The sequence below is a fragment of the Schistocerca americana genome, chromosome 7 (genome assembly GCF_021461395.2).
Source record: "Schistocerca americana isolate TAMUIC-IGC-003095 chromosome 7, iqSchAmer2.1, whole genome shotgun sequence".
Lineage (NCBI taxonomy): Eukaryota > Metazoa > Arthropoda > Insecta > Orthoptera > Acrididae > Schistocerca > Schistocerca americana.
In genome coordinates, this window is record NC_060125.1 from 219,616,062 (window position 1) to 219,639,635 (window position 23,574).

Genomic DNA, 23,574 nt, shown 5'->3' on the forward strand with positions numbered 1-23,574 from the left:
TTTATAATAGTAGATAGCGCACACCACTCTCACCTTGTGCAAATCATTGGTATTGTCCCTGATAGCTTTGCCATAATAACCTTGAAAGTGATCTATCACCTTGTCAGTCAGTCTGCCAGGACCTTTCATTGTTTTACCATCTGATAGCTTTGCGTTGCCAAGTGTTATTTTCAACTGTCTGAGACGTGCACCCATTCTCTTTTTCACATGGCCTACGCACACTATTTTAGTTATGGGCACACTATAAGGTTTGCTGTCCACTACTGCTTTGAAAGACTTGCTGTCTCCATCTCCTAAGAATTGAATGTACCTAACTCCCCTTTCTTCCTCAGATCGCTGAAAAATATTTACTGCAGGAGCCACTTCCATCCCTCCACTTGTTCCCTCATTTTTTCCACAGTTTGGTTTATGGGTTTCTTCTCTCTCTCTATCCACGCCAGCACATGTGCATCCTTGACAATATTTTGTCAAAATCTCAAGATCCAGGACTTTTCCTGTGTCAACACTTGTTGCCGTTTTAACTCTATTCTTAGATTTGTGTCTTCGTCTCTGTGAGGAACCGTCAAAGGCAATACTGATATCAGTGCAACCATTATTTGCTTCCACTGCTTCTTTTGTTGCAGATATCATGGAATCTGTAGTCACTTCCTTTACACAATCACCAATGACATTGGTATAGTGTTCATTCTCTGTAGGAGAACGTGGCAAATTCATGACGCAGAACAACATTTTCCCAGCTGCCCGACCCTTCCCAATGCACCTCAGTCCATATACTAATCTTACGTTATCATTATACAATTTGTTTCTGCACTTGCTTGATGTGCAAAACGATTTAGAGAATTCGCAGTTCTGACAGGAAATACGTAAATGACAAACAATTCCTTTCCTATCTGATTCATCTTCAGTGTTACTGCACCACCACAAAGAGAACAACTCACTGCTTCACTTAGAACACGAGCCAAAATACCGAACTCCAGAATTATATTCATATCCATGTCTTTTTCTACACTGAGCTCTTCATAAATTCTAAAGTCAACTTTCCTTTTTGAAGCACAGGGGGGAGAGGGTGTAGGCACTGCACTTTTCTTGCCACCGCTGCCGCTTGTAGTTCCTTGTGATATACTCAAACAAGCTTCATCAGCCACACATTTTCGGTACAATTTGTTACCTTTGTTTCTTCGCTTCTTGAATGTTCCGTGTGGTTTTGTCATTTTTCATCTGCAAAATGCTGTCAGTGTCTGCATGCTGCGCGAACTAAAACCCACTGAACACAAAGTTATTCACGAAACACTTCGCGCCATTCAAACAAAGAGCTATGGAAGCAATACATTTTTTAGAGCAGACTGTCGACTACAAAACAACAAAACCACAGCCTTCTACAGTAAATAGTTTCGGAAACATGACCGGTCAAATGAGTCAATGTAAGTCGCGAGGAGGAAAACTGACAATACAGATGTACAGTAAAGGACAAAGGACGATAACACCAAGATAATATTTCCACCAGAATGTTAAGGAGATTCCGTAGATTTTAATGAAACAAAAAATAATTTTTTTGCACCGGGTCTCCCCTTAAGAGGATATGTGAAAAAAACACACATACACACACAAATACATTATTATAATGTGGGTGGAATATGTTCAGAACGGCCCGAGGCCCCGAGGTGACGTTTGGTGGTCCCAGAAGGCTGGCAACGCACGTAACTTGTTGCCGCCTGCCCTGCCCATTACGGGCCGAGACTGGTGATGGCAGCAGCCCGCGATCGCGTATTCCGCGCCTGCGCCATCAACAAGTTCCTCCGCGGGAATAGCCGAGCCGCTGCCGGCGGCCGGCGAGTGAAGACTCAGCACAACCGAGCCGGCTGGACGCCGCCCCATATTTCTCCGGCCGCTCCTCCGCTACGAGCCTCCCCCCCCCCCCCTAACGCTCCCCCCACCCCTCCCACCGTTCTCCTTCTCACTCGCACCCTATCTCGCTCCCAGCAAGGATTTCAGGAAGCGGTGCCAGCACGTGACTAGCGGCCAGATGCGCTCGCTGCCTACGGAGCGCCGATACGGAACACAAATCAGTCAGAAAGGCCAGGTTTCATTGAACGTCACACGTTGCAAAATCGCTTTTTAACGTACCTAGTTTGCCGGCTGCTGTGTACATGAAAATGCTCTCAAATATTCCGCCCATATACAAAATTTTTACCCTTGGAAAAAAAGTTAAGTGATGTGACATTTCAGTGACACAATCAGCCGTCCGCTGTGACCGAGTGGTTCTAGACCCTTCAGTCTAGAATCATGCGGCCGCTATGGTCGCAGGATCGAATCCTGCCTCCCGCATGGATGTGTGTGATGTCCTTAGGTAAGTTAGGTTTAAGTAGTTCTACGTCTAGGGGACTGATGGCCTCGGATGTTAAGTCCCATAGTGCTCAGAGCCATTCTTTGAACATACTCAGGAGCAGGATAACGAGTAATTTACGGGAAGTTTGAACATGTACACTGCTTGAAAACTGCTAAGGAACCACTGACATTTGCTAAGGAGCAACTGCCAATTGCTACAGAACAGCCGACAATTGCTACGGAACAGCCGGCCAGTGCTACGAGTAGTATAAGGAAATACAGACGGCGGGACGTGTTAAGTGCATCAAACCCTGGCCACAAACGCTCTGTGCGTATGCCACAGTTCATGCAGTACGGTGTTTGACGAAGGTTGTTGTGGAACCGATTAGTATGACATTCCTTGTGGTGTGCAACATGTCTGTAAAACATCATTTGAGTGCTTACGATCGTGGACGAGCAGCTGGGCGGTCACAGTAATGGGTTTGTCCAAGTGTTGTAAAGTGGCTATACTTTTCCGTGATTTACAACCGGAATTAGGTATCATTTGATAGGTTGTACATCGTTTACATGAATATTTAAAGAAGAGTGACATTGTCATATACACCTTGTAAATAGTTGTTAACGCTTATTGCATGAGAAGTAACAGAGTGTCTTTACTATCAAAACGGCGTAATGAATGATTGCCAATACTAGTAGAGGTTGGCACGCCAATGGAAATGAAAAGGCAGGCGTAACTGAAGCCCTGGGTTGAAAAGCCCGCACAGATGGGTTGGTTCGAAATGGTTCAAATGGCTCTGAGCACCATGAGACTTAACTTCTGAAGTCATCAGTTCCCTAGAACTTAGAACTACGTAAACCTAACTAACCTAAGGACATCGCACACAGCCATGCCCGAGGCAGGATTCGAAACTGCGACCGTAGCGGTCGCGTGGTTCCAGACTGTAGCCCCTAGAACCGCTCGGCCACCCCGGCCGGCAGATGTGTTGGTCCTGCTTGACAGAGGAAGTAGCCAAGACGGGCGGTCGAGGCACCTGAGCGCTGAAGCACAATACAGCGGCGGTCGGCCGGTTTTGTAGCAGGGCCGGAAGCATAACCCGATAATACGTCGGAAACTCTGAAAATCTTGGACACAGTAGAGAGGAACGAGGAAGCGTTACCTCGGAAATCACGCAGGCTGGGTTATTTCCAAGGATATTTACTCTGAGAAGCGTACCATTGTATGTATTCCTAATTAACTGGGATAGGTATTTCCTCGCAAACTTTCCGCGCTGGGCGACAAAAGACTGAAATATGGTTGATCTAATTTTGGAAGAATCTATAGAGAGGGAGAATATTCCGTGGTTTCGACAATATGATTCGCTTTCTGCAGTTACGAGGGAGGGGAGCCCAGCTTTGCTGGGAAGCCAACAGTGAAGAGAAAGTAGTCTTCCGTTTTGAGCTTCCGTGTTTGACGGTCGCTCAGTATCAGCTTTTGTCGATACAGACGGACTTGCCGTCTTTGATTTCCTGTGATTTTATAGTTAAAGCGGTTAGGCACTGCACTGTTGCGAACTTATACGATTCTGGACTTCACCTCCGGGTAGGAAGTCGTCATTGAATACGCACTTCTTTTGCCTATACTCATATCGAGACGTTATCTGAACTCCATCCTTGTGGCTGGGAGTTCGCGTTTCCCGTCTCTAGAACACAGAGAGGAGAAGACAGTATTAGATTTTACTAGTCAGAGGATTGCCTTCTGCAGCCCTAGTGTTTGAATGAGGTTTTTTTTATATATTTTCTGGCTGGAGCTCTTCTATCGTCACAGATGTGTACGAGAGCCGTAACTCCGACACACCGGACGCAGTACATACGGTAATATTTGCCAATTGCTTCAACTTATTAGGGCTATAATGCTAAACAGCGGTGATCCACTGAGGTTGCACACCACTGTAGATCATCTTTGAAAGTAGTTTCTTCTAGTGTTCGGTACGTAGGTGATGTCAGTCGTCTCGCGTTTTTGACATTAGATCGCGTAGCCATAAAGATGGGCAGAATTGGGCAATAGATTAATCATATTAGTTAGGAAATCAATTTGTATCTCTTTATGTCCATTGGACATTGATATATAAACATTTGTAATATATAAAGGGGTTTTAATCCACAATAAATGTATAAGCACAAACAGCATTTATCATTTGTAGTTACTAGTTTCCTTAATTATTCATTTATGTTGATGTTGTAATTTATATGATAAAGAGCAAGAAGAAGGATATATCATCATTAAAAGATCCTAACGTCTGCTTCAGGCCGTAATCAGACAGGAATAAATCTTCGTTTTCCCGTTCAGTATTTTCCTGTGCGGACATTCATTTTACACCGACCTGGAATAGCATCTTGGAGTGTCACGTCGCGATTAAAAAACGCTGCTGAAGGTGGAAATGCAACGGGAAAGCAAGTGGTCAGCCGTAGACGGATCACCACACCAGGAGCGATACGTAGCCCTAGTGCCGAAGAGGAACAGACATATCACTGCTGGGTAGATCGCGGCAGATTTTACAACCGGTACTGGTACACGTGTCTCTGGCAGAATCATTTCGCTGCAATTAAATTAGGCTGGTTTGTATGCTCAGAAGCCCCTTAAATGCATCAAACTTCAGCCACCTCATAGTCGAGAAAGTGTCGTTGGTGTAGGTAGCATGTTGGTTGGGGTCAGCAACAGTGGTCCAGAGTGAAATTCATCGATGATTCCCGCTTCACTGCGGCAAGTGATTCTGGCCAACAGGTAGTGCGGTATGGGCCTAGCAATTTGGTGTGCGTAGGCATTGTGGACACTGACCGAACACCGCTGCATATCTCTGCTCAAGGTACCGTTACAACACAGCAGTATTGCAGGGAGATTATTTTGGGTAATGTTTTTCTGTTTAGGTGTGCGGTAGGCCCCGACTCCCTGTTTATGGACGCCATCACCCGGCCATGTCGGACCTCTGAGTTGCCAGACACACTAAAAAGTGAAGATACTGAAAGTGTGGAATGGCCTCCAATCTCCCCGAACCTATAGAGCGTGCCTGGGATTCTCTTAGCAGACGTGTTTCCCACCGAACACTTCCTCCACGAACCGTACAAGAAGTGAAGACTGCCTTGAGAGAGGTTCAAATGGCTCTGAGCACTATGGGACTTAACATCTGAGGTCATCAGTATCCTAGAACTTAGAACTACTTAAACCCAACTAACCTATCATACACATCCATGTCCGAGGCAGAATTCGAACCTGCGACAGTAGCGGTCGTGCGGTTCCAGACTGAAGCGCCTAGAATTGCTCGGCCACCACGAGAGAGGACTGGGACAACATCCTCCAAAGACACTGACCTGTGTAAAATATGAATGTTGTTTATGTCCGTTTCCCTGCTTTCCCACGTAGTGAAATCTGTACCATTATGCGTATAAATATGCCACTCCACCTCTATTACGTATGTCACTGCCTGTGATTATTTCTGTTCAACAACAATATCTCTGTCCCTTAGCAATTGTCAAGCAGTGATTTATGTGAATACAGTATTACAATAGACACACTCTAATCTCCTGATACGATCTGCAGCTGAATTTACACCATTTCTCATAGAGAGGATATGTGCAATGAGCACCTAAAACTTCACTTTTCATGGTCTAACATCTGCTCAAAATGAACATAATGTACAACAATGTCTCCAACATATTCAGGTTCAGCAGGAATTCTCGAATTTCTCAGCAGCACAAACGTGTCATGCTGTCAAATGCCGACAGAGAATTTAAAAATATTTCTGTTGATAGCACCTTATCTGAAAAAAGACTGTACTGAAGGCAGGATGTATCTATTGGATTAAGCTCATCGTTGCCGGCCGCTGTGGCCGAGCGCTTCTAGGCGTTCCAGTCCGGAACCGCGCTGTTGCTACGGTTGAAGATTCGAATCCTGGCTCGGGCATAGCTGTATGTAATGTCCTTAGGTTAGTTATGTTTAAGTAGTTCTATGTCTAGGAGACCGATGACCTCAGATGTTAAGTCCCATAGTGCTTAGAGCCATTTCAACCAATTACGCTCGCCTCAGCTACTGTTTTAAGTAAGAATACGTGAGCAGTTGGGAACATCCCAGGAAAACGTGTTAATTTCTAAAAAACGACTATGGTCTCAAAATAACTGAAGAGAAATTAAGAGTAAATTCTTCTTATTATTATTGTTCAATAAGTAAACAAATAAATCAGAAATTTTCGTATCAAGGTAACATTTGTCCTCTAACGGACCACGTGGAAACAATTCCACAAACAATTTAAATTAGTACAAAAAAGGGATCACACATAATCTTAAATTCCCGTTGTAACACTGAATAAGTGAGATGGCATCATGTGCCATGCACTTTCATTTACGATACTTTGTTAATATTTAAACTGAGACCACTTTTTCACATTATTCCTATAAGCCAACATTGGGCCGAGGTATTAATACAAATGTTATGTTGTTAATTTCCAAACACTATTTGAAACTTAGATATGCTAATGTCACCCAAACTCTAAATTAATGTAAGTTCAGTGTAATTAAACACTTCTTGTATTGTATTGTATTGTATGGTATTAAACGGGGGTCCTAGGAACGACGGAGAGGATTCGTCCCCGCCGTAGCCCTCAGAGGTTCACAACCGCACAACAGGCCACAGCAGTCCACCCACCCCACCCGCCGCCCCCACACCGAACCCGGGGTTATTGTGCGGTTCGGCCCCCATTGAATCCCCCCCCCTCCCCCCCAGGAACGTCTCATACCAGCCGAGTGTAACCCCAAATATTTGTGTGGTAGAGTAATTATGGTGTACACGTAGGCGGAAATTGTGTTTGCGCAGCAACCGCTGGCACAGTGTAACTGAGGCGGAATAAGGGGAACTAGCCGGCATTCGCCGAGGTACATGGAAAACTGCCTTGAAAACCACCCTCAGGCTGGGCAGCACACCGGACCTCGAAACTAATCCGCCGCCGCGCGGGATTAGCCGAGCGGTCAGGGGTGCTGCAGCCATGGACTGTGCGGCTGGTCCCGGCGGAGGTTCGAGTCCTGCCTCGGGCATGGGTGTGTGTGTGTGTTTGTCCTTAGGATAATTTAGGTTAAGTAGTGTGTAAGCTTAGGGACTGATGACCTTAGCAGTTGAGTCCCATAAGATTTCACACACATTTGAACATTTTTGAACGAATACGCCAGTCGGATTCCTCGGGACATGTAGACTGCGCGGGTAGCCCGGGGGGGGGGGGGGGGGGGGGCTAAATGTCTTTACTTTATGAACGATAAAAATGTCTATGCTTGAAAAACCGAGTAAATTTTTTTCAAAGAATTTAAATCAACAGTATCATATCCTTAAAGCAACAAATTTAAATGATAATGTATTCCTGTCTCAAAACTAACAACTTACGTAAAATAAATCCGAAAATCCAGCCCTACATGTGATCCTAGCTGACCCCATAGTTCGCGGATCTGTGTCCTTCACGTGGCATAAAAATCTACAGGAGGGCACCAGGCAAGTCTAGAGTAGGCTGGAGTTTCCCCACATCCAGCTGCTGGCGATGTTTCCATATGGTTGGTTGGTTGTCTTGCGGGAGGAAACCAGCCAGCGAGGTCATCGGTCTCATCGGATTAGGAAAGGTCGTGCCCATTCAAAGGAATCATCCTGGCATTTGCCTGCAGCGATTTAGGGAAGTCACGGAAAACCTAAATCAGGATGACCGGACGCGGGATTGAGCCGTCGTCCTCCCGAATGCGAGGCCAGTGTGCTAGCTACTGCGCCACCTCGATCGGTAACTCTTCCACATGCCTCAGCCTGTATTGTGAGTGCCTTTCTGCATTAGTACCGGTACTTCTCCAAAAATCAGATAGAGAAACAATGCTCTTTGCCACCATTTAATACAGAGTTCCTGGCTGGCTATAGTACTACAAAGCCAGCCGGAGTGGCCGAGCGGTTCTAGGCGCTACAGTCTGGAACCGCAGGACCACTACAGTCACAGGTTCGAACCCTGCCTTGGGCAAGGATGCGTGTGATCTCCTTAGGTTAGTTAGGTTTAAGTAGTTTTAAGTTCTAGGGGACTGATGACTTCAGCAGTTAAGTCCCATAGTGCTCAGAGCCATTTGAACCATTTTTTGGAACTATAAAATATTTCAGGTTTGTGGTCGAAGGCTACATCTATCCGACATTAATGGCCATCGACCGCTGGCGTTCCTATTTTTACCGTCCCAGAACAAATCGAACAAACTGAATAACTTGGCCTCAGCTATGTCGGCTATAGATATACTACTTATTGGCGACATAAGAAAATGTATTCTGTACAGGGACCCGAACCCGGGTTTCCCGTTTATCGCAAGCGGTCGCTTTGACTACTTGGGCTATCCGTGCACTCCTTCCGGGGCGACTCAAACTTCCATACGTCAAGCTGTACCATAGCTTGCATGTCTTGATGAATAGACATTAATAATGACAAACAGTCGTCCACCATTAATTCGAAACAAATTCGCTGAATACAAGCTTGGCCCCAGCTGCGTTCGGTATTGATGTGCTACCTATTGGTGAGAATTTGAAAATTTGTGTCGAACAATCCGAGAAGTCCAGAGGACGATAACATTACAGATCACGATTCTTCATAGTCTTTCTCACAGCTGTAGGAATACAGAGTAAAGCTTCAATCATTTGGTGATGAATGTAGCGGATGTGACATACAGATGTTTGGATCGGCCAGGGAGTCTGGATCCATCACTAGCGCAGTTGAGATACGTTATTCGCTTTCAATTAATTTATTTCGAATCAATTTCAGACAGCTGTATGTTATCAGCAATACCTGTTCATCGTCTGAATTTCATTCATCAGTTCACAAGTGACGTACGGCACGCCATTAGTGTCGAAAATGCGGTTTCTGGCGCTCTGCCCAGAATCGGTGGTGTATCTCAGGCATTCGTACGCGCCATAAAGTGATTCTGGAGAAACAATACTGGAAGTTCAATTTCATCTAGAGTTAACAGGACAGGCCCGCGTTATAAGGCATTTCATGCCTTCAGCAGTCGTCGGTGTTGCCTGATAGACCTTCTGTTTTACTTTTCGCCACAGATAAAAGTATACAACTGTTAAGTACGGTGAGTGTGCAGAACATTTTACATTTACTGAACGACTGTTCCAACACCCTCTTGAGTGCGTCCGCCATTTCAGGTGTGGAGTTGGACAGACATCCGTCATTTTGGTATCACACTGATTTCCTTATATCCAGTGAGATGTCTTCCAGAAGCTGGTGCCGCAGCATGCGTTAGGAACTCGAAATACTTGCTTGAATTTAGATTCACATCAATAAAAGAGGAACCAGTGATGCGAGTCCTGAAAACACACACCAGATGTTGATAGACCAAAAGCGTTGTTTTTATCCACTTCTTTGAATCAGCGTAGATTTTCAGCTGACAATTAGCGTACACTGCGAAGATTTATTTACCCACGATTTTTAAACGATGCTTTTTCCTCGAACAAAATTTTGCGTAGCTATACCACATCAGTTTGCACTTCCCGTTGTAATATCCACGACTGTATTTTGCTCAGAATAATTTTCACGACAGAATTTGTAAGGTGTCAGGCAAATCCAACACCTTCCATGAAAACCCTGACATGATAAGCAAATCCGGCAGTATGTCACATAGCTCCGAATAAATCCTGACATTGAATTAACCAAAGTAATACGATCAACGAGTGAGCAAATGGAATACCACAGACTAACACAAGAACGCCTAAATGCATGTCATACCTTCCCACCGTGAATAAGACGCAGTTCCGAGGGGAGAAACGAGAAGAGAAGCCGAGAGCAGAATCGTGTAGGCTAGGAGGCCCTACGATAAGAGACGGACACTCACGTCGCCAGCTGACCGCCAAAACCACCCCTCAGCCCATGTTAAAAGATAGAGCCCTCCAGAAGAACAGTATAGATCTTACGATAACACTAAAAGGGCCACACCATCTGCAAGTTTTAGCGTGAGACTTTTTCGCGTCTCTGTTACGTTGCAACCGTTAAAAACATTGCCCCATCACGAAAAGTATAACGTTTCTCATTGGATAGACAGAATTTTGTAGGCGGAGCTTAAGGTTAACATTGAGACCCTGATTTGTCAGTTGAAAACACAGCCAGATAGCTTTTTTTAAACCAACTTCGGTAAATTGCAGTAAGGACAAGTTAGAAGAGTTGCTTCCGAGACGGCGAGGTGTGGAGCTGCGCCACCCCCTGACGCTGCCTAAACACCGACAAGGTAATCAATGCACGCGATGCCACATTTTTGAGCGCATAAGGCTTCACTCAGAACTGCAGAAGTCTCATCTGTTTCATCCCCTTTTTATGTAATACTAGTGTCGACCGTCAGTTAAATCTCATGGTGTTCACATTTTCTACTTGAAGTTAAAACCTGAAATGCGATGATTTTTCTGTTATATAATTATTGAGAAGCCACATCAGCCACTGTAATTTACGACAAGTTAGATATGTAATTAAAGATAATTGAGGTTCACTGTACACCATTTTGATAGTTTTCTCTTTTTATTAAATTTAAACCTAGATCATAGATGTGATATGGCATAGGTCATCCTTCGATCCATTGTAGAACTTGGAAACCCATTCAGGGAATATTCGTTCACATTTTTGTTCAACGCAGTTGGTTTTTATCATCCTGTATTAAAATATTTCCTTTTATCAATAGTGCAATTTATAAACAATGTTCTGTGAGTAGAATAAAATTTCCAGTGGTAAACTTAACTGCTTTTTCGACGTTATTTTACCAGCTAACTAAAAATAGGAAAGCCTTGAACCCCTTCCACTAAATTTAGTTAGTATTAAGATTCTTTTACAGGGAGTGCAGTGGAGCTGACGCTGAAATCATGAAGTATTTGATTATATCATCGCTAGTCTCACTGAACTCTTCTGAACTCTACATGTCATGTGTGGTCTGGCGTCTCCTTACCAGAAACAGGTCCCAGGTTCAAACTAGTCAATTCCCTAAAAAACACGCTCAGAGCGTCGTTGCGCGAAAGTGGTAGGGGGACACGACTTAGAACAAACAGACACCACGCAGAATGTTAGAAATTGTGTGTGGAATTTGATCGAACATTCTCGCATTATCAATCAAAAGGACTTCATCGACACTAAACAATAATAATAAATAATTATTATTTGTGTAATAATTTAATTTTCTGTGTCAATAATATCTCAGACACGTTCATAGAAAATAGACAATGAAAATCATCTTTGTTATCCGTGACAATTGTAGATCAAAGACGCTTCTTCTTCGTACCATTGAACTGACTGACGCGATTGATGTAAAACTGAGGTCTGTAAGAAACTGTAGTGTGTTGTTCATTAATATTTGCAAACTAGAGTTACTTTAGATGTGAAATGATATTTATTTATTTCAGAGTTTAATCCATTGTAATTCTCATCCTATTTAAGTGTTAATTTTTCCCCTAAGCTACTAAGGAGCACAGCCATTAGCACAGTTTATTAGTAAACGGTGGAAAAGTAATAAGCGATTTTCATTGAGAATATTTTCAAATGTTAATGCATAATGAGGCTAAAGGAAAATAATTTAATATATATTATTTGTTTGTGGTAAAATAGGATCCAAAGAGACAATCGATAAGTGATTGTCTTATGTCAGCTGCCATCTTAGTAAAATATTGCAGTGGCAGTTTGAATAGAAACTTTATCAGACACAAATGTTGTTCGTTATAAATAATTACTACAATAATTGTGGATTGGTGGCCCAGAACCTACTTTGAAAAAAATTCAACTTAGATTGAATCTTTAAATACAGTGCAAAAATGGTTCTGTTGGCTCTGAGCACTATGGGACTTAACTTCTGAGGTCATCAGTCCCCTAGAACTTAGAACTACTTAAACCTAACTAACCTAAGGACATCACACACATCCATGCCCGAGGCAGGATTCGAACCTGCGACCGTAGTGGTCGCGCGGTTCCAGGCTGTAGCACCTAGAACCACTCGGCCACTTCGGCCGGCTAAATACAGTGCAGGTACCACGTTACGTAATATAAATTCTTATCTGCTGATGTATGAAGCCTGGTTATTTCGCACTACTTTCATGAAATATGTTAATTGGAAAAATATGTCATTGTTGTGCGCGTGTAGTATTATGTGGCAAACTTGTTTTTGCTAAAGGGAAGTGCTCCCCCTCATATAAAAGTAGCATTAAATTTGATAAACGATTTCCAATTTAGAGCCATTTACACTACTTTACAGACAACATTGCTACACAAATCTCAGGTGGAGATTTCTTTAGCAAGATGATTATTAGCCGTGAAAAGCAATGTTGAGATCAAACGACTTGTTACGTTGATAATAGGTAACTGGTTTTATTGGTGATCTTGCTGAAATAGCACAACACACGAATACTGTGCACGCCACACCGTAGATAACGTTCGAAAACCTGTAACCAATTCTGGAAGTCATTGCCCTGAAGCTGAAGATGCAGCAAAATGTCAAGAGAATGCAATGCGATGGAAGAGATGTCTCTTAGTGACAACTGTATTGAGTGTTACAGCTGCTAAAATATTAGTTTTATTTCATTCATCAACTGTTCTTCATTTTTCTTGGCGTATTTTGTTCTCCACACTTCCAGTTTCTAGAGCTTTTTAATAATATTTAGAAATACAGATCAAGAGTGCTTGGTACTATTTGGATACTCTTCAGTATGTAACAGTACCGCTTATCTAATACGTTAAATGAATACGCAATTGCGAATAAGAACACCAATTAGCTGTAGGATGGAATGACGACAATGAAAATTTCAGCGCGACCGGAGTTCGAACCCGGATTTCCCCGTTATCGCCAATGGTCGCCTTACCAGTTGACTATCCGTGCACGACTCACGACCAGCCGCAAACATCCGTACGTCGTCAACGATGCGTCTACTACCAGTGCTGTTACATCCATTATTTATGTTCCTGTACAGGTCAGACGTTGTAATTGAAAGTCGCTTGCCCGATATCGACAGATAAACACGATATTGCAGTGGCTTTGTTATTCTGATTACGATGCAAAGTTCCTGTGGACATATGGAAGTTTGTGTCTGCTCTTGAGCCGTGCACGGGTACCCAACTGTTAAGGCGAGCACTTCGATAAGCGGGAAATCCAGGTTCGACTTCCGGTCCGGAAGAAATTTTCATTGTCGTCATTCCATTCTATAGCTAATGGTTGACCTTATTCGCAGTTATGAATTCATTTAATGTATTTCAAAGCGGCTGTAGTCACTGCAGTACCTGTTCCTTTGGACAGGCACGCATGTCCAAAGGAACACTGTAATCAGAATAACACAGGCTCTGCAATATTGTTTCGCTGTTCTAATAGTTTGGCGAAGTGGGCCGTAAACGATATTAACTTTTCCGACTGCCATGTACATCGTGAATGATCCACTAGCCTTAAGAGCAAGTTTGCTATAAAGGCAGAGCACTGACTGTGGGCTTCAAGAGCACACGTGAAAACAAGAACCATACGTGAGTTACGTCTCTGCTTACATTTGGCGTAATAGGGCCGACGTTTGTGGAACTTCTTCTTCTGACGGCGGGGCAGTGGTTTTTGGCTCTGTTATCTTGATACCATTTGATTAAGTCCCATACAAATTATTTGCTGAAGCTTTCTGGAAGCTTCTTTCAAACGCCACATGGAAAAGTATGTAGTTGCTTAAGAAAAGTCGTTGTAGTAATACGGGGAGTACAAAAGATAAAAATTACTTGCGAACGTCACGAAATTCCCCATATTGTCCGCTATAACTTGGCAAAACCGCAACTCGATACATTTGTTAATCCTGTCTTTATTTGAGGTGGCGTATCTTCGCTGCCTCATCCCCGGTAAAGTATCTTGTTTATGTTGGCCACACCAAATATCTTTTTGGTACAGCAGCACACTAACAATGTGTCAAACAAATTATTTTTAGTTACCACGTGGACATTAACCAGCAAGACTGCCTTTCTTGTATCCTTGTTCGTTACGAAGACGTCAACAGCAGTTGCGCCCTATGTTTTTTATTTTTATTTTTTATTTTTTTCTGCGGCGATCCACCTCCTCTCGTCAAGACCTGTTGAAAACCGTGTAACAGCATACCATTCACTTAAACTTGACGTTATTAAGGGGAGACGGTGGCAGAAATAATAAAATTTTTGCAAATTGTTTTCATTTGCTTATTTGATAGTAAATATAATTGAGATTATTATCCCAAAATTTTTCCTTGAAATTCGAACTACAAATGGCATAAAAAAATTAAAAACCGAAGCAGTGTAATGCGCCAAGCCCGCTTTTCAATGGACCAAATGGAGGCAAAATTTTATTGCAGAATTTCGCCTGTGAATCTAGAAAATATACACTCCTGGAAATGGAAAAAAGAACACATTGACACCGGTGTGTCAGACCCACCATACTTGCTCCGGACACTGCGAGAGGGCTGTACAAGCAATGATCACACGCACGGCACAGCGACACACCAGGAACCGCGGTGTTGGCCGTCGAATGGCGCTAGCTGCGCAGCATTTGTGCACCGCCGCCGTCAGTGTCAGCCAGTTTGCCGTGGCATACGGAGCTCCATCGCAGTCTTTAACACTGGTAGCATGCCGCGACAGCGCGGACGTGAACCGTATGTGCAGTTGACGGACTTTGAGCGAGGGCGTATAGTGGGCATGCGGGAGGCCGGGTGGACGTACCACCGAATTGCTCAACACGTGGGGCGTGAGGTCTCCACAGTACATCGATGTTGTCGCCAGTGATCGGCGGAAGGTGCACGTGCCCGTCGACCTGGGACCGGACCGCAGCGACGCACGGATGCACGCCAAGACCGTAGGATCCTACGCAGTGCCGTAGGGGACCGCACCGCCACTTCCCAGCAAATTAGGGACACTGTTGCTCCTGGGGTATCGGCGAGGACCATTCGCAACCGTCTCCATGAAGCTGGGCTACAGTCCCGCACACCGTTAGGCCGTCTTCCGCTCACGCCCCAACATCGTGCAGCCCGCCTCCAGTGGTGTCGCGACAGGCGTGAATGGAGGGACGAATGGAGACGTGTTGTCTTCAGCGATGAGAGTCGCTTCTGCCTTGGTGCCAATGATGGTCGTATGCGTGTTTGTCGCCGTGCAGGTGAGCGCCACAATCAGGACTGCATACGACCGAGGCACACAGGGCCAACACCCGGCATCATGGTGTGGGGAGCGATCTCCTACACTGGCCGTACACCACTGGTGATCGTCGAGGGGACACTGAATAGTGCACGGTACATCCAAACCGTCATCGAACCCATCGTTCTACCATTCCTACACCGGCAAGGGAACTTGCTGTTCCAACAGGACAATGCACGTCCGCATGTATCCCGTGCCACCCAACATGCTCTAGAAGGTGTAAGTCAACTACCCTGGCCAGCAAGATCTCCGGATCTGTCCCCCATTGAGCATGTTTGGGACTGGATGAAGCGTCGTCTCACGCGGTCTGCACGTCCAGCACGAACGCTGGTCCAACTGAGGCGCCAGGTGGAAATGGCATGGCAAGCCGTTCCACAGGACTACATCCAGCATCTCTACGATTGTCTCCATGGGAGAATAGCAGCCTGCATTGCTGCGAAAGGTGGATATACACTGTACTAGTGCCGACATTGTGCATGCTCTGTTGCCTGTGTCTATGTGCCTGTGGTTCTGTCAGTGTGATCATGTGATGTATCTGACCCCAGGAATGTGTCAATAAAGTTTCCCCTTCCTGGGACAATGAATTCACGGTGTTCTTATTTCAATTTCCAGGAGTGTAGCTTTAGAAGGCTGTGATTTTTTGTATACATAACAGCAGTGTCCTCCCCCCCCCCCCCCCCCCCCCCCACGAACCATGGACCTTGCCGTTGGTGGGGAGGCTTGCGTGCCTCACCGATACAGATAGCCGTACCGTAGGTACAACCACAACGGAGGGGTATCTGTTGAGAGGCCAGACAAACGTGTGGTTCCTGAAGAGGGGCAGCAGCCTTTTCAGTAGTTGCAGGGGCAACAGTCTGGATGATTGACTGATCTGGCCTTGTAACAATAACCAAAACGGCCTCGCTGTGCTGGTACTGCGAACGGCTGAAAGCAAGAGGAAACTACGGCCGTAATTTTTCCCGAGGGCATGCAGCTTTACTGTATGATTAAATCATGATGGCGTCCTCTTGGGTAAAATATTCCGGGGGTAAAATAGTCCCCCATTCGGATCTCCGGGCGGGGACTACTCAAGAGGATGTCGTTATCAGGAGAAAGAAAACTGGCGTTCTACGGATCGGAGCGTGCAATGTCAGGTCCCTTAATCGGGCAGGTAGGTTAGAAAATTTGAAAACGGAAATGGATAGGTTAAAGTTAGATATAGTGGGAATTAGTGAAGTTCGGTGGCAGGAGGAACAAGACTTCTGGTCAGGTGACTACAGGGTTATAAACACAAAGTCAAAAAGGGGTAATGCAGGAGTAGGTTTAATAATGAATAGGAAAATAGGAATGAGGGTAAGCTACTACAAACAGCACAGTGAACGCATTATTGTGGCCAAGATAGATACGAAGCCCATGCCTACTACAGTAGTACAAGTTTATATGCCAACTAGCTCTGCAGATGACGAAGAAATTGAAGAAATGTATGATGATATAAAAGAAATTATTCAGATAGTGAAGGGAGACGAAAATTTAATAGTCATGGGTGACTGGAATTCGAGTGTAGGAAAAGGGAGAGAAGGAAACGTAGTAGGTGAATATGGATTGGGGCTAAGAAATGAAAGAGGAAGCCGCCTGGTAGAATTTTGCACAGAGCACAACTTAATCATAGCTAACACTTGGTTTAAGAATCATGAAAGAAGGTTGTATACATGAAAGAACCCTGGAGATACTAAAAGGTATCACATAGATTATATAATGGTAAGACAGAGATTTAGGAACCAGGTTTTAAATTGTAAGACATTTCCAGGGGCAGATGTGGACTCTGACCACAATCTATTGGTTATGACCTGTAGATTAAAACTGAAGAAACTGCAAAAAGGTGGGAATTTAAGGAGATGGGACCTGGATAAACTGAAAGAACCAGAGGTTGTACAGAGTTTCAGGGAGAGCATAAGGGAACAATTGACAGGAATGGGGGAAAGAAATACAGTAGAAGAAGAATGGTTAGCTTTGAGGGATGAAGTAGTGAAGGCAGCAGAGGATCAAATAGGTAAAAAGACGAGGGATAGTAGAAATCCTTGGGTAACAGAAGAAATATTGAATTTAATTGATGAAAGGAGAAAATATAAAAATGCAGTAAATGAAGCAGGCACAAAGGAATACAAACGTCTCAAAAATGAGATCGACAGGAAGTGCAAAATGGCTAAGCAGGGATGGCTAGAGGACAAATGTAAGGATGTAGAGGCTTATCTTACTAGGGGTAAGATAGATACTGCCTACAGGAAAATTAAAGAGACCTTTGGAGATAAGAGAACCACTTGTATGAACATCAAGAGCTCAGATGGAAACCCAGTTCTAAGCAAAGAAGGGAAGGCAGAAAGGTGGAAGGAGTATATAGAGGGTCTATACAAGGGCGATGTACTTGAGGACAATATTATGGAAATGGAAGAGAATGTAGATGAAGATGAAATGGGAGATACGATACTGCGTGAAGATTATGACAGAGCACTGAAAGACCTGAATCGAAACAAGGCCCCCGGAGTAGACAACATTCCATTAGAACTACTGGCGGCCTTGGCAGAGCCAGTCCTGACAAAACTCTACCATCTGGTGAGCAAGATGTATGACACAGGCGAAATACCCTCAGACTTCAAGAAGAATATAATAATTCCAATCCCAAAGAAAGCAGGTGTTGACAGATGTGAAAATTACCGAACTATCAGTTTAATAAGCCACGGCTGCAAAATACTAACGCGAATTCTTCACAGACGAATGGAAAAACTAGTAGAAGCCGACCTCGGGGAAGATCAGTTTGGATTCCGTAGAAATACTGGAACACGTGAGGCAATACTGACCTTACGACTTATGTTAGAAGAAAGATTAAGGAAAGGCAAACCTACGTTTCTAGCATTTCTAGACTTAGAGAAAGCTTTTGACAATGTTAACTGGAATACTCTCTTTCAAATTCTAAAGGTGGCAGGGGTAAAATACAGGGAGCGAAAGGCTATTTACAATTTGTACAGAAACCAGATGGCAGTTATAAGAGTCGAGGGACATGAAAGGGAAGCAGTGGTTGGGAAGGGAGTAAGACAGGGTTGTAGCCTCTCCCCGATGTTATTCAATCTGTATATTGAGCAAGCAGTAAAGGAAACAAAAGAAAATTTTGGAGTAGGTATTAAAATCCATTAAGAAGAAATAAAAACATTGAGGTTCGCCGATGACATTGTAATTCTGTCAGAGACACCAAAGGACTTGGAAGAGCAGTTAAACGGAATGGGTGGTGTCTTGAAGGGAGGATATAAGATGAACATCAACAAAAGCAAAACGAGGATAATGGAATGTAGTCGAATTAAGTCGGGTGATGTTGAGGGTATTAGATTAGGAAATGAGACACTTAAAGTAGTAAAGGAGTTTTGCTATTTGGGGAGCAAAATAACTGATGATGGTCGAAGTAGAGAGGATATAAAATGTAGACTGGCAATGGCAAGGAAAGCGTTTCTGAAGAAGAGAAATTTGTTAACATCGAATATAGACTTAAGGGTCAGGAAGTCATTTTTGAAAGTATTTGTATGGAGTGTAGCCATGTATGGAAGTGAAACATGGACGGTAAATAGTTTGGACAAGAAGAGAATAGAAGCTTTCGAAATGTGGTGCTACAGAAGAATGCTGAAGGTTAGATGGGTAGATCACATAACTAATGAGGAGGTACTGAATAGGATTGGGGAGAAGAGGAGTTTGTGGCACAACTTGACCAGAAGAAGGGATCGGTTGGTAGGACATGTTCTGAGGCATCAAGGGATCACCAATTTAGTATTGGAGGGCAGCGTGGAGGGTAAAAATCGTAGGGGGAGACCAAGAGATGAATACAATAAGCACATTCAGAAGGATGTAGGTTGCAGTAGGTACTGGGAGATGAAGAAGCTTGCACAGGATAGAGTAGCATGGAGAGCTGCATCAAACCAGTCTCAGGACTGAAGACCACAACAACAACAACAACAGCAGTGTTGTAAAGAAGGCTGTGGAGCTATTTTCTGGTTCAATCAGTGTGGTATAGAAGGCTGTGGAGAGTTGTAAAGAAGTTTGGCGCTGTTCAGTGGAATTCGAGTGATGCTTGATTTATTGTGCCATTCTTTGCGCGAGGTTGAATCTGTCGAACACTTTTTACAATGCCTAGGCCTGGTAAGGTATTTAAAAATATAGTAAGTCCCATATTTCCAATATAAAGCGAAAAACTGACATTGAGGTTAGGGTTGGGCTTGCAGATGTAAACATTAGCTCATCTCCAAGTGCATCTAAAATAAAACTTGGGACATGGATTGTGTCAGAAGAAACAAATCATGACAGAAATACAGGTTTCAGAATTGTGGATCTGGAAATGGTGGCAGAAGCACTTAGAAAAGCCGGCAAGTGCTCTGTTGTGGAGGAAATGTGGATTTGGTTGATGATGGAAAGAGAGAAGGTTTGGTTTGCACACTGCACATCAAGACATCAAAGGTCAGTAATAGAATCTATGAAGCCAATATGATATTTGCTTATGGACTAAGATGTATAGGGATTGGAAGAGATGGTGGAAACCTTTTATGTGGTATTATGAACATGCCTGGTCCTCCCCTAAAATTTTCTGCAAATTTTCTCAACGCATTTGCAGAAGTAAGTGAAGTGAAAATGAAAATGGCAGTCCTGGGGGCAATTCAAGAAAATTGTGAAGCAACTAATAGCAACGATATAGCAGTTTCCTGTGACAGTTCCTGTATGAAGAGGGGGCATACTTCACTGCATGGAGTTTAAAAAATCATTAGTGTCGACACTGGAAAAGAATTAGACTTAGAAGTGATGTCTAAATATTGTTCTGCATGATCCTTGCACAAGAAATATATTTATGCAGGTAAAGAAACAGAATGGCAAGAAGCCCAGAAAGCTGTTTGTAGCAGAAATTATGCAGGCTCCAGTGGTGAGATGGAAGCTGCATGTATGAAATTCATTTTCCATAGATCTTTGCAAAAGTATGGAGTAAGATACGTACAGTATTTAGGAGATGGAGACTCTAGTGCTTTCAAGAATGTAGTTGAAAGTCAGCCCTATGGAAAAGATTGCACTATTGAGAAACTGGAGTGCTTAGGCTTATGGACTAAGATGTATAGGGATTGGAAGAGATGGTGGAAACCTTTTATGTGGTATTATGAACATGCCTGGTCCTCCCCTAAAATTTTCTGCAAATTTTCTCAACGCATTTGCAGAAGTAAGTGAAGTGAAAATGAAAATGGCAGTCCTGGGGGCAATTCAAGAAAATTGTGAAGCAACTAATAGCAACGATATAGCAGTTTCCTGTGACAGTTCCTGTATGAAGAGGGGGCATACTTCACTGCATGGAGTTTAAAAAATCATTGGTGTCGACACTGGAAAAGAATTAGACTTAGAAGTGATGTCTAAATATTGTTCTGCATGATCCTTGCACAAGAAATATATTTATGCAGGTAAAGAAACAGAATGGCAAGAAGCCCAGAAAGCTGTTTGTAGCAGAAATTATGCAGGCTCCAGTGGTGAGATGGAAGCTGCATGTATGAAATTCATTTTCCATAGATCTTTGCAAAAGTATGGAGTAAGATACGTACAGTATTTAGGAGATGGAGACTCTAGTGCTTTCAAGAATGTAGTTGAAAGTCAGCCCTATGGAAAAGATTGCACTATTGAGAAACTGGAGTGCTTAGGCCATATTCAGAAGAGGGTGGGTGGACGACTCCGAAGACAATAAAGGCAAGCTACTAGAGGATGGGAAGCCACTGGGAGGTAAAAACAGACTAATAAAGAAGAGAATTGACAGCCTACAAGTCTATTATCGTGCTGAAATTAGAAGTAACCTCACAAACTTGTACAGTATGAGGAAAGCAGTATGGGCCATTTGGTTTCATTACTTGTCAACAAACACTACACCTCGACATGGCCTCTGTTCTAATGAATGGTGTAAATTTTTGAAAACTAAGGAAAGTGGCGAAGCTTATACCCATAAAATAACCTTCCTTATGAGGTTTCAATGGCCATTAAACCAACTTTTAGAGCACTTGCTTCACCAGAACTGCTAGAAAAATGTCTGCATGGGACAACACAGAACCCAAATGAAAGTTTCAATGCTCTTATTTGGAAAAGATGTCCAAAGACTTTGTTTGTTCCCAATTTGGTGGTGAAGATTTCTGCTTTGGAAGCTGCAGCAGCGTTTAATGATGGGAATGTGGCAAGACTTCACATCCTCAGCAAGTTGTTCTTTACACCTGGAGTCTTCAATGAGCAGATACTGCAGATCATCGATAAGCAAGGAATCGCGAAGGCAGAGACTTCAGTCCAGAACATACAAAAATTGCTAGTCAAAGGAGCAGAGAAGCTGAAAGAGCTGTAGAGGATGATGAGGAAGAAATGGAATATGGATATGAGCAGTTTTAGCTAAGGTATGAAAGATTTTTTTTTTTTACGTTTTATCCAAACTCTAAATTGATTTTTCTGCAACTTAAGGTTTTCTGCTTTCAGGAACACATATATCAGAAACTGCTCGAAGGATTGCAATGAAATTTGGCACACCTATTCTTTTACTTTGAAGTAATATTTAAGTGGAACAAAATTTTAATCGAGATATTATATACAGTTTTGTGGTTGATAATGCATTGAAAAGTTTGCTTGTAAAAAATGTTCGAATCCAAAATATCACAGAAAATAATAGCATTAATTTACCAAAAAGTTATTGTACTTAATTGTACACCTAGTAGTGTAGATCATTTTACTATTTAAAACATTGCCAAATTTGCCTCGAAATTATGAAAAAGTGTACCTTAAAATAATAATGCAATAAAAAATTCAAAATTATCTCATTGCATTAGATTGTTATTAAAAATTATGATTTTTTAAAAATCATATTAGATCTCTATACATAAGTGTGCAAAATTTCAAGGAGATTGAACAAAAAATGGCAAAGATATGGATTTACAAAAATATCAGTGTAAGACTGCCATCGTCTCCCCTTGAAACGTAACACATATACTCTCCATTATTAGCACACAGTGCAGGTACCTGGGGTAATGTATCACGTTCACTTGCAGAAGTTGACAATAAACGAACGGGAACACTAGGAAAATGTACACCGCATATTCACTCAGAGTACGACGTACAGCAACGAAGAAAAAGTAGAAATGATACTCATCTGTGCACAATGTTAGCAGAAAAGTAACTGCAAATTTTTTTTGTTTATTTACAACACGTGTATACATGTAGCATTGTACTATAGTACTTTTAAATAATGTGTTGTGTACAGCACAGTCCTTGATTACGAACTGCTTCATCACCGAGCGAGGTGGCGCAGTGGTTAGCACACTGGACTCGCATTCGGGAGGACGACGGTTCAATCTCGCGTCCGGCCATCCTGATTTAAGTTTTCCGTGATTTCCCTAAATCGCTCCAGGCAAATGCCGGGATGATTCCTTTCAAAGGGCACGGCCGACTTCCTTCCCCATCCGCCCCTAATCCGATGAGACCGATGACCTCGCTGTCTGGTCTCCTCCCCCAAAAACCAACCAACCCACCTGCTTCATCATTATTTTTCCTCGCATTCTGGAGGACGACGGTTCAATCCCGCGTCCGGCCATCCTGATTTAGGTTTTCCGTGATTTCCCTAAATCGCTCCAGGCAAATGCCGGGATGGTTCCTTTGAAAGGGAACGGCCAACTTCCTTTCCCATCCTTCCCTAATCCGATGAGACCGATGACCTCGCTGTTTGGTCTCTTTCCCCCCCAAACAACAACCATTATTTATCTTTTTTTTTGCTTGAAGACAGGCGCAATGCTACTCGAAGGAATTTTACGGAGAACGACATCTTGACAAAGACCTACACTCCTAACGTGTTTCTCGTCCTTTTGCGACGATTCAAGAAACGAAATTTTCAGCGAAACTTACGTTCTCTGAAGACGAGTAGTATTTCTATATTCACTTCGTTGGTGTACAGTGTATTCACACAAACCTTCAAGACAGCTGACTGAATGACCGGTGTGAATTTTCCCTGTGCTTCCACTTGATCACCGCCAACACATGTTATAGTAGGTACCCGCACTATGCG